This window comes from Loxodonta africana, chromosome 7 (genome assembly GCF_030014295.1).
Source record: "Loxodonta africana isolate mLoxAfr1 chromosome 7, mLoxAfr1.hap2, whole genome shotgun sequence".
NCBI lineage: Eukaryota > Metazoa > Chordata > Mammalia > Proboscidea > Elephantidae > Loxodonta > Loxodonta africana.
Genome location: NC_087348.1, coordinates 26586370 through 26599580, shown reverse-complemented (window position 1 = coordinate 26599580; position 13211 = coordinate 26586370).

Sequence of the window (13211 nt, the reverse complement as noted above, 5' to 3'; positions counted from 1 at the left end):
TGATCACGGTTATATTGTGCATTATTAACGTGATCTTCTGATGCCATAAATGGAAGACTCAAATACAAATGAGAATGTATTTTATAATAAAAATAGCAAATGAAATAACTGAAATATGGACTTTTAAAATTAACTCTATTGGGATAATTGGGCAGTCTTGTAGAAAAAAAGATACATTTTCACTAGTGCTTTATACCATAGCAGGAAAGACTCCAAATGGTATACTAGTTTAAATATTTCAGAAAATTAACAAAATAATTCTAAGAGAAAGAATTTTTTTTAAGTATGATTTTAAGGTAAGGAAAATTTATCTAGTTATGGCTAAAATTTTAGAATGCAGGACACAAATTATTTTTAAAAATCCAATTATGAAAATGAAATAGTTCCCTATATTATAAATTAAAAACAAATATTTATTTATTTATATTTATATAAACAAGCATAAAAAGTCATGCTAAAATATGGTTAATAAAGTTCGGGAAATAACTGTAGATCACACCTCAGATAAAGTGCTAATTTCCCTTATAAATAAAGTATTTTTGAGTATCAAGGAAAAGTGAAAACTACAAACAGAAAAATGGACCAAACATATAAAGCTTCACATAAAAAAGAGTAAAATCATCCCTTAAACATATGAAAAGGCATTCAACTGCATAAAAAATAGTGAAATTTTAAATTACACAGAAATTAGTATATAAAAATATTCAATTTCTTGTGAAAACATTCATTTTTATATACTTCTTGGAGAAGTGAAAAATGATTCAAATCCTGTGGAGAAGAATTGGACATCATTGACTAATATCACAGTTGTATTTAGTGTTTTGTAACATACATGGTTTGAACTTCACTACTAACCAAATTTTGGCAGTTTGAACCCACCCTGTAACACAGCAAAAGAAAGGTCTGGTGATCTGCTTCTATTAAGAGTACAGTCAAGAAAGCTATATAGAACAGTTCTACTGTGTAACACATGAAGTCACCTGAGTTGGAATCTACTTGACACCAGTGGGTTTTTGGGTTAATTAGTCTTGGAGTCAACAAAACGTGCACACATATGAAATTATCCAGTAAATATATATTGCAATATTGTTTGTAATTGCAAAAGACTGTAAGTCATTTAAGAGTGAGCCTGTTTTTGGGTTGTCGTTCTCTGACTTAAGAAATGAGTTTACATTTTAACATTCTTATCAATCATTTTTCTTTCACAGATATTTGATGCCTCTAAAAATTATATAAATATTTTAAATGTATCCTGATTTTCTTAGTGGTTGAAGAAGGAACATTGGTTTGCTGTGACCCACTGAATCTTAACCAGAAATGAAATTATTTGTTTTAAATCTTGTAAATTATAAGTGATTTGATTTTCAGTCTGTTCATTCACAAAAATTTTTATTTGTTTCTTCAAATTGGTTTATTTTACTATATTAAATTTAAATTGCTATTTATCAAAGGACATTCAAGGAGTGAAAAACAAAATGAATGGGAATAGTTTCTAGATATATAAGTGACAAAGAGATTACATGCCTAGTATAAAAGAAAATATTAAATAAATAAGAATAAAAACAAATACTTCAAAAGAAAATTGACCAAATGACATCTAAAAGCACTTTACAAAAGAGAAAATCCATAAACATTAAGATGTGCCCTACCTTAATAATACCTCATATGCATGTGAGAGATGGACAATGAATAAGGAAGACTGAAGAATTGATGCCTTTGAATTATGATGTTGGCAAAGTATATTGAATACACCACAGACTCCCAAAAGAATGAACAAATCTGTGTTGGAAAAAGTACAACCAAGAGAGGTGGGGCCAAGACGGTGGAGTAGTCAGACGCTTCCTGTGGTCCCTATTACAACAAAGACAAGGACAAATGAGTGAATCGATTATATATATGACAAGCTAGGAGCCCTGAACATTAAAGGCAAAGTTAAGAAATTGGAGCAGCTGGAGGAGGGTGAGACGGTTCAGAAGCAGCAAGGAGTTTCCAGACCTGACTCTGCGGGAACCGACACCCCTCAGCCCCAATCCCCTGGTGCAATCACAGCAGGGCTAGTGATAGCATTAGCTTGCATTTTCCACAAAGAGAGAGTGAGTGACACAGACTCTACTCATGCCTCTGGAATAGCAAAGAACAGTGCTCTCAGCAGAAGATAAGTACTTGCATCTAATTTACCACATGGATGAAAAAGAACCCCTTTCAAAAGAACTCTTTCCCATTTATCTGACCCCTCCTCACTCTACCCCAGACCCTGAGCTGGTTTCAGAGGCAGTCAATTTCCCTGCGCCTGAGATATGTTCTGCTGTGCATCCTGAGCCATTCTCCCGGCCTTGGAGAAGGAACAAATTAACAAATGGGGAAAAAATAATCTGCTGACTCCCATAAACTGGGAACTCAGGGCAGAAGCGGCTTCTGTCCAGGCACAAGCAGTCCACAGATTTTGAATGACTTTCACCCTGGCATGGTCTTGTGTGGGCCCATTTTAGCAGCATAGAGCCTTGTTGGCACAGTGCAGCAGTGTATGTGTCTGAGGTTTGACTTCAACGTTTTCAGCTGTGTAGTGGACAGGCCAGTTTTTGATGTTTGAAACCACTCTGCCTATAAAACAGGGTCCTCACCTACAAACATCAGAGGCCCGAGGACTGTTGGCTCCACCTACACCACCTAGCTACCTGTGACAAGGGTCCAGGGATAACTGATGTCTTCCAGTACTTACAGCCAAAAGCATTGGGTGCCCACGGACAGGCTGTAGAGCCCGCCTGCCTGCACAGTCTAGGGAACAGTGGTGTGCTTTCCTCACAGACACTCAGGGGAAAGTTGTCCTCTGCCTTGCTCAGAGTGTGACCCTCTGCTGCAACCAGACACTCATGCCTACATCAATCACCCCTGCACCTCTAAGACTGTAAGTGGGAGCCTGCACCACACACTTGGTGACAGACTATCTGGACACCTTAGCTGAATACATACAAGAAAATGAATTGACTCCTAGGCTGATATACATGGTAATAGCTCTATCCATCTGGTGACAGGACGTTAGAGCTTCAAATCCACCTATAATCAAGCTAGCTCACTTGAGAAGCCTATTTGGGAATATCAAAACAAAACAAAGCAAGAAGCTAGGACACAGTAAGCAAACATAAATTAAATTAACACAATAACTTATAGATGGCTTGGAGACAACAGTCAATATCAAATCACATAAAGAAACAGACCACAATAGCTTCAACAAGCTCCCAAAATAAGGAACAAGGAATATTCCAGACGAAGAGATATGCCTGGAATTACCAGAGGTAGAATACAAAAGATTAATATACAGAACTCTTCAAGAGATCAGGAGAGGGATCAAGCAAAACACAGAACAAGAGAAGAAACACACAGATAAAGCAGTCGAGGAAATTAAGGATTTTATTAAAGAGCATGATGAAAAATTTAATAAGCTGCAAGAATCCATAGAGAGACAGCAATCAAAAATTCACAAGATTAACAATAACATTTAAGAATTAGACAACTCAATAGAAAGTTAGGGGAGCAGAATTGAGGAAGTGGAGGTCAGAATTAGTGATACTGAAGATAAAACACTTGGCACTAATATATTCGAAGAAAAATCAGTTAAAAAAATGAAAAAAAAAGAAGAAACCATAAGAATCATGTGGGACTCTATCAAGAGAAATAACCTATGAGTGATTGGAGTACAAGAACAGGGATGTATAACAGAAAATACAGAGAGAATTTTTGAAGACATGTTGACAGAAAACTCCCCTGATATCATGAAAGACGAGAAGATATCTATCAAGATGCTCATTGAACCCTACATAAGGTAAATCCCAAAAGAAAGTCACCAAGAGATATTATGATCAAACTTGCCAAAAACAAAGAGAGAATTTTAAGAGTGGATAGGGATAAACCAAAAGTCACCTACAAAGGATAGTCAATGCAGAAACCAAACAGGCAAGAAGGAAATGGAATGACATATCTAAAGCCTTGAAGGAAAAAAAAAAAAAAAAATGCCAGCCAAGAATCATAAATCTAGTAAAACTGTCTTCAAATATGAAGGCAAAATTAAGACATTTCCAGATAAACAGAAGTTTAGGGAAATTGCAAAAACCAAACCAAAACTATAAGAAATACTAAAGGATGTCCTCCAGAAAATCAGACAACAACCTAAGAATAGAATATAGGACAGAGCAACCAGATATCAACCCATATAGGGAAATCACAAAAATAAATCAAGATTAAAAAAAAAACTCAAAACAAGGAAACAGCAATGTCATTATGTAAAAGATGACAACATTAAAACAATAAAGAGGAACTAAAAAATGTAGTTATAGAGCTTTCATATGAAGAGAAAGTCAAGGCTATACAAAGAAACAAAGACATAAAACTTAGAATAATAAGGGTAAATATTAAGGGAACCACGAAGGGGACTAACAATCCTACACATCAACATAAAATACAAGAAAAGCATAAAGACTTAACAAAAACAATCAACAACAGTGAAAAAGAGGAAAAGACTATATATAAAGAAAAACTACTCAGTACAAAAAACTAAGTGAAAAAAAATGTCAAGAACACACGCACAAAAAAGTCAAAATGGCAGAAAGAAACTCATACCTATCCATAATTAAGCTGAATGTAAATGGACTGAATGCACCAGTAAAGAGACAGGGAGTGGCAGAATGAATTAAAAACCACAATCCATCTATATACTGCCTACAAGAGACACACTTGAGACTTAAAGACACAAAGAAACTAAAACTCAAAGGAGGAAAAAAAATATATCAAGTAAAAAACAAACAAAAAAAGCAGGAGTGGCAATACAAATTTCTGACAAAATAGACTTTAAGGTTAAATCCCTTATAAAGGATAAGGAAGGACACAATATAATGATTTAAGGGATAATATAAAAAAAAAATTTTTTTTTTTTTTTTTTAATACCAGGAGGATATAACCATATTAAATATTTTGGTACCCAAAGACAGAGATTCAAGTTACATAAACTCTAACAAATTGAAAAGAGAGATAGACAGCTCCACAATAATAATAGGAGACTTGAACATACCACTTTAAAGGAAGGACAGAACATCCAGAAAGAAGCTCAATAAAGATAAGGAAGATCTAAATGCCACAATCTACCAGCTTGATCTCATAGACCTATCCAACAGCAGACAAGTGTAGTTTCTTTTCCAAAGAGCATGGAACATTCTTTAGAGTAGACCACACATTATGTCATAATGCAAACCTTAACAGAATCCAAAACATCAAAATAATATAAAGCATCTTTTCTGACCATAAAGCCATGCAAGTAGAAATCAATAACAGAAAAAGCAGGGAAAAGAAATCAAACGCTTGGAAACTGAATAACACCTTGCTCAAAAAATACTAGGTTATAGAAGAAATTAGGGATGGAAATAAAAAAAATTTGTAGAATCCAATAAGAAAGAAAACAGTTCTTATCAGAACCCTTGAGACACAGCTAAAGCATTACCCAGAGGTCAATTTATAGCAATAAACGCATACATACAAAAAGAAGAAAGGGCCAAAATCAAAGGATTGTCCCTACAACTTGAACAAATTGAAAGGGAGCAACAAAAGAAACACTCAAGCACAAGAAGAAAGAAAATAATAAAAATTAGAGCAGAACTAAATGAAATAAAAAATAGAGAACAGAAAAAAAAAATTGAAAGAGTTAACAAGACCAAATGCTAGTTGGTTACCAAAATTGATAAACCATTGGCAAAACTGACAAAAGAAAAACAGGAGAGGACTCAAATAACCCTGAATAAGAAATGAGATGGGTGATATTACAACAGACCCAAATGAAATTAAAAAATCATGTCAGATTACTATGAAAAATTGTGTTCTAACAAATTTGAAAACCTAAAGGAAATGGATGAATTCCTAGAAACACACTACCTACCGCAACTAACAAACAGAGGTAGAACAACTAAATAAACCCATAGCAAAGAAGATACTGAAAAGGTAATTTAAAAACTTCCAACAAAAAGAAAAAAAAAAAAGCTTGGCCCTGACGACTTCACTGGAGAATTCTACCAAACTTTCAGAGAAAAGTTAAAGCTACTACTACTAAAGGTATTTCAGAGCATAAAAAGGAAGTAGTACACCCAAAGTCATTCTATGAAGCTAGCATAACCATGATACCAAAACCAAGTAAAGACGAAAATTACAGACCAATATCCCCAATGACCTTAGAAGCAAAACTTCTCAACTAAATTCTAGCCAATAGAATTCAACAATCAAAAAAAAAAAAAAATCATCATGACCAAGTGGGATTCATACCAGGTATTCAGGGATGGTTCAACATTAGAAAAAACAATCAGTGTAATCCATCACATAAATAAAAGACACGAACCCCATAATCCCATCAATTGATACAGAAAAGGCATTCACAAAGTCCAACCCACATTCATGATAAAAACTCTCAGCAAAATAGGAATAGAAGGAAAATTCCTCAACATAGTAAAGGGCATTTATACAAAGCCAACAGCCCACATCATCCTAAATGGAGAGAGTCTGAAAGCATGCCACTTGAGAACCGGAACCAGACAAGAATGGCCTGTATCACCACTCTTATCCAACTTTGGGTTGGAGGCCCTAGCCAGAGCAATTAGGTTAGAAAACAAAATAAAAGGGCATCCGAATTGGTAAGGAAGAAGTCAAAGTATTTCTATTTGCAGATGATATGATGTTATACACAGAGAGCTCTAAAGAACCCTCAAGAAAACTACTGAAACTAATAGTTCAGCAGAGTATCAGGTTACAAGAGAAACATACAAAAGTCAGTTGTATTCCTCTACACCAACAAAGAACTTCCAAAAGGAAATCATTAAATCAATACCATTTACAATAGCCCACAAGAAGATAAAATACTTAGGAATAAATCTAACCAGAGACATAAAAGACCTATACAAAGAAAACCACAGGACACTACTCTAAGAAAGCAACAGAGACCTACATAAGCAGAAAAACATACCTTGCTCATGGATAGGAAGACTCAACATTGTGAAAATATCTATTTTACTCAAAGTGATCAACAGATAAAATGCAATCTTCATCTAAATTCCAGTGGTGTTTTTTTAAAGAGATGGAGAAGCAAATCCCCAATTTCATATGGAAAGGGAAGAAGCCCTGGACAAGTAAAGCATTACAAAAAAAGAAGAACAAAGTGGGAGGCCCTACATTAACTGATTTTATAACTTATTATATACCGCCACAGTAGTCAAAACAGCCTAGTACTCGTACAAAAACAGATACATAGACCAATGGAAGAGAATTGAGAATCCAGACATAAATCCCTCCACATATGAGCAGCTTATATTTGACAAAGGCCCAAAGCCATTAACTGGGGAAAATACAGTCTCTTTAACAAACGGTGCCGGCATAACTGGATATACATCCACAAAAAAATGAAACAAGACCCATACCTCACACCATGTTCAAAAACGAACTCAAACTGGATCAAAGACCTAAATATAAAAACTAAAATGATATAGATCATGGAAGAAAAAATAGGGACGATGCTAGGAGCCCTAATACATGGCATAAACAGTATACAAAACATTACTAACAATGCACAAACACCAGAAGAGAAACTAGATAACTGGGAGCTCCTAAAAATCCAACACCTATGCTCATCCAAAGACTTCACCAAAGAGTAAAAAGACAACCTATAGACTGGGAAGTTCTACTCTGTCCTATAGTATCGCTATGAGTCAGAATCGACTCCACGGCACTGGGTTTGGTCTTTTTTTTTTTTTTTTTGGATAGACTGGGGAAAAAGAAAATTGACTGTGACAAATCTGACTAGCGTCTAATCTCTAAAATCTACAAGTGCTGCAAAACCTCAACAACAAAAAGACAACTAACTCAATTAAAAAAACAGACAAAGGATATGAAAAGGCCCTTCACCAAAAAAGACATTCAGTTTGCTAACAGATACGTGAGGAAATGCTCATGATCGTTAGCCATTAAAGAAATGCAAATCAAAACTAGGATGAGATATCATCTCACGCCAAAATGCTGGCATTAATCCAAAATCACAAAATAGTAAATGCTGGACAGGTTGTGGAGAGACTAGAATACTTATACACTGCTGGTGGGCATGTAAAATGGTACAACCACTTGGAGATCAATTTGGTGCTTCTTTAGAAAGCTCAGAAACCCTGGTGGTGTAGTGGTTGAGTGCTACGGCTGCTAACCAAAGGGCCGGTAGTTTGAACCCTCCAGGCGCTCCTTGGAAACTCTATGGGGCAGTTCTACTCTGTCCTATAGGGTCACTATGAGTTGGAATCGACTCGACGACTCTGGGTTTGGTTTTGGTGGTTAGAAAGCTAGAAATAGAACTACCAAACAGTAGAGCAATCCCACTCCTTGGAATATATCCTAGAGAAATAAGAGCCTCCACACAAATAGATATTTGTGTGCCCATGTTCTTTGCAGCACTGTTTACGATAGCTAAAAGATGGCAACAACCAAGGTGTCCATCAACTGCTGAATGAATAAACAAATTATGGTATATGTATACAATGGAATACTACACAACATTAAAGAAAAACAATGAAACCCTGAAACATCTCATAACCTGGATGAATCTGGAAGGCATTATGCTGAGTGAAATTAGTCAGTCGCAAAAGGACAAATATTGTATGAGACCACTATTATAAGAACTCAAGAAAAGGTTTAAACACAGAAGAAAACATTCTTTGATGGCTACGAGGGTGGGCTGGAAATGAGAGAGAGGGACTTTCACTAATTAGATAGTAGACAAGAACTATTTTATGTGAAAGGAAGGATATATATACACACAATATAGGGTAAGTCAGCACAACTGGACTACTCCAAAAGCTAAGACGTTTCCTAAATACAACCAAATACTTCAAAGGACAGAGTAGCAGGTGCCATGGTCTGGGGACCTTTGTTTTAGGAAACCTCTAGGTCAATTGGCATAACAAAGTAACATTCTGCAACCCGATGAGTTGAGTGGCGTCTGGGATCTTAAATTCTAGGAAGTGGACATCTAAGATGCATCAGTTGGTCTCAACCCACCTGGAGTGAAGGAGAATGAAGAACACCAAAGAAAGAAGGAAAATATGAACCCAAGAGAAAGAAAGGACCACAGAAACCAGAGACTCCATCAGCCTGAGACCAGAAGAACTAGATGGTACCTGGCGGCTACCACCAAAGACTGTCCTGACAGGGAACACAACAGAGAATCTCTGATGGAGCAGGAGAAGAATGGGATGCAGACCTCAAATTCTAGTAAAGAGACTTAATTGTCTGACTGAGACTGGAGGGACCCCGGGGTCGTGGCCCCTGGACTCTTTGTTAGCTCAAAACAAAAACCACTCCTGAAGCCAACTCTTTAGACAAATATTAGATTGGACTATAAGACATAAAATGATACTGGTTAGGAGTGTGCTTCTTAACTCAAGTAGACGCATGAGACTATGTGGGCAGTTCCTGCCTGGAGGTGAGATGAAAAGGCAGAGGGGGACGGAGCTGGTTAAATGGACACAGGAAATAGAGGGTGGAGAGAAGGAGTGTGCTGTCACATTGTAGTGAGAACAACTAGGGTCACATAACAATGTGTGTATAAGTTTTTGTATGAAAAACTGACTTGAGTTGTAAGCTTTCACTTAAAGCACAATAAAAAAAAGCATTTCAGCTGATGAAAACAGATGGTTTTAATAATGTTAGGATGTATGTTTAGATATCATGGAAGGTATCTGGCTGGTTCAAAGTGCCATGCAACATCAAAAACATTTTCAACAATGTTACTTAAGTCAAAAAAAAAAAAAAAAGCAGCTTTCCTGTCATAATTCTTTTCCTATTTCAGCTTCCTCCAGGTATATATGGAGAGAAAATTCTTAGGCATGAAATCACAGGCCCAATATCCACTTCTACTTTTAATTAAATTTATTTCTTTCTGTTTTGGGATTATATGACTATTCGACAGTGTGTTTCTGGAACTACATTCCTTTTATGTATTCACCCCTTTTTTATGTACTTCTTTTTTTTTTTAATACAGAGTCCCTGGGTAGTAGAAATGGTTAATATGTTTGGGTTCTAAATAAAAGATTTGAGGTTCAAGTCTACCCAGAGGCTTCCAGAAAAAAAAGACCAGTGATCTACTCTCAAAAAAATGGCAATGACAACCCTATGGAGCCCAGTTCTACTCTGACATGCATGGGGTCACCATGAGTCACAACGGGCTCAAGGCAAGTGGTAGGTTTTTCTCTTTACTAAAGGATGGCTTTCATATGTTGATTCTCTGCACTGTTTCTTGTGGCTGATTTCAAATATCCACTTGGGGCTTCTGTTATCGATTGAATTTTGTCCCCCCAAAAATGTGTGTCAAAATGGCTAGGCCACGAGTCCCAGTATTGTGTGATTGTCCACTATTTTGTCATCTGATATGATTTTTCCATGTGTTATAAATCCAACCTCTGTGATGTTAATGAGGCAGTATTAGAGGCAGTTATGTTAATATGGCAGGACTCGATCTACAAGATTAGGTTGTGTCTGGAGTCAATCTCTTTTATATCTCTTTTGATTTAAAAGAGAGAAGCTAGTAGAGAGACAGGGGACCTCCTACCACCAAGAATGCAGAACCAGGAGGGAGCGTATCATCCTTTGAACCCGAGGTCCCTGTGCTGAGAAGTTCCTAGGCTAGGAGAAGATTGATGACGAGAACCTTCCCCGAGACTTGATAGGCAGAGACAGACTTCCCCTGGAGCTAGCGTGCTGAATTCAAACGTCTAGCCTCCTAGATTGTGAGAGAATACATCTCTGTTTGTTAAAGCCATTCACTTGTGGTATTTCTATAATAACAACACTAGATAAATAAGACAGAATCGGGTGCTGCTCTAACAGATACCTAAACTGTGGAAGTGGTTTTTGAAACTGAATGGATAGAGGCTGGAAGACATTTTAAATGCCTAGTAGTAAAAACCTAGATTGCCTTGAAGAGACTTTTGGTGGAATTATAGAGGTCAGACAATTCTGGTGAGGACTCAGAAGGAAGTGAGGAGAGCTTACACTGGACATGGCACTGGAGACAGTGCAGGTGGCAAGAAGCAGCAGCAGAGAAACAGCAGCAGCAGCACCAGGAGACCGATGCAAGACAGCGCTGGAGCCTGCCCACGGAGCAAGAGAGCTGAGTGCCTTCCAGCCGAAGTTTACTGGTGGAGTGGTGTGCCTCTAGGCACTTATCTTTGGAGCTAAAGAGATTTAAAATACTAGTCTCAGCAGGGCAAACATGGACAGTGAGGCCCCAGGCACCAAGAGACCAATGAACCAAGAAGGAGAAGCTGAAGATACAAGGATCAGAAGAAGCTGAGATGCCTCAGTCTCAAAGGGTAGGGCTATGGCCTCTGAGGTTTCAAAGAGTCAGCTCTTCACCAACTTGGTTCTGGTGTGTAGGGCTGCCATTCACGAGTGCCAAGAGGATGGGGCCAAATTCCCTCCCCAGAGCTGAGGGGGCAGGGCTGTGTTCCTCAAGGGGCAGAAGAATGGGACTACTGGTCCAAGGGGTAGGGTCGCCAATCAGATAGACTAGGAGAATGGGGCTGCACAAATCTGAGGGAGCAGAGTTGCCCTTCCAGTGGGCCTGGAAAGTGGAGCTGAAGCCCATGGTTGAGGAACCTCCACTCAGAATCCTGAGAGTGTGGCCAACACCCATATTTTGAAGAGCAAGCAAGGTTGTGTCCTCTGAATATAGCAGGTTGTTAATAAGTCTTCCTCCAATCCTGATCACAAAAATGGTAGACAACCACACAGTACTGGGAATCATGGCCTAGCTAAGTTGGCACACATTTTTGGAGAGCACAATTCAACCCGTAACAACATGTATAGCTGCCGTTTATCTTATTGAAAAAAGGTATTTGCAAGGAATAAGTCTTTGGTCTTACCGAATACCACCACGTGGTCCCTGGCAGAGTTTCTATATCCAAGGCCGTATTTTCCAACTACTAATTGATCTTCTTGGTTCACAACTTTTGCATTCCAGTCACCAGTAATTATCAATGGATCTTGATTGCATGTTTGATCAATTTCAGAATACAGAAGTTGATAAAAATCTTCAGTTTCTTCATCTTTTGCATTAGTGGCTGGTGGGTAAGTTTGAATAATATTTGTATTAACTTGTCTTCCTTGTAGGCTTATGGATATTACCCTATCACTGACAGCGTTCTACTTCAGGATAGATCTTGAAATGTTCTTTTTGATAATAAATACGATCCCATCCCTCTTTTTGTCATTCCCGGCATAGTAGGACACAGATTGTCTGATTCAAAATGGCCGATACCCATCCATTTCAGCTCACTAGTGACTAAGTAGAGGGCCAAGAAAAGAAGAGGAAGACCGTCAACAAGGTGGATTGACACAGTGGCTACAGCAATGGGCTCAAGCATAACAACGATTGTGAGAATGGTGCAGGGCCGAGAAGTGTTTCATTCTGTTGTACACAGGGTCGCTATGAGTCAGAGCCAATTCGATGACACCTAAGAACAACACCAACAATGCCTAAGATATCAATCTTTATGCATTCCATTTCATCTTTGATGACTTCCAATTTTCCTGGATTCATACTTCGTACATTCTAAGTTCTGATTATTGATGGGTGTTTGGAGCTGTTTCTTCTCATTCTGAATCATGTCAAGTCAGCAAATGAAGCTTGACTCCACCCACGTAAAAATTAAGGTTGACTCTAAGGAGGCAGCTCTTCCTCAGTTATATCTTGAGTCTTTCCAACCTTACAGACTTCTCTTTCAGCACTATATCAGAAAATATTTCACTGCTATTCATAAGGTTTTCACTGGCCAATTTTTTCAGAAATAGAAAACCAGGTCTTTCTTCCTAGCCTGTCTTAGTCTTGAAGCTCTACTGAAGCCTGTCTAACCTGGGTGATCCTGCTGTTGTTTGAAATACCGGTGGCAAAGTTTCCAGTATCACAGAAACACACAAGCCACCACTGTATGATGAACTCACATACACATAGTAGCTATTTCCTCTAGGTTTTCAAATTTGTTGGAGTTCAATTTTTCGTAGTATTCTTTGAAAGGCCATCCCCGAGCCATCTATAAGATAGTGTAGTATTTTCTTTTATATTTGCTCACTGAGTCTTATCTTCTTGTTTTTTTTGTTACAATACACTCAGATGGGCTACTAGATTGTGCTATCTTGATTGCTGT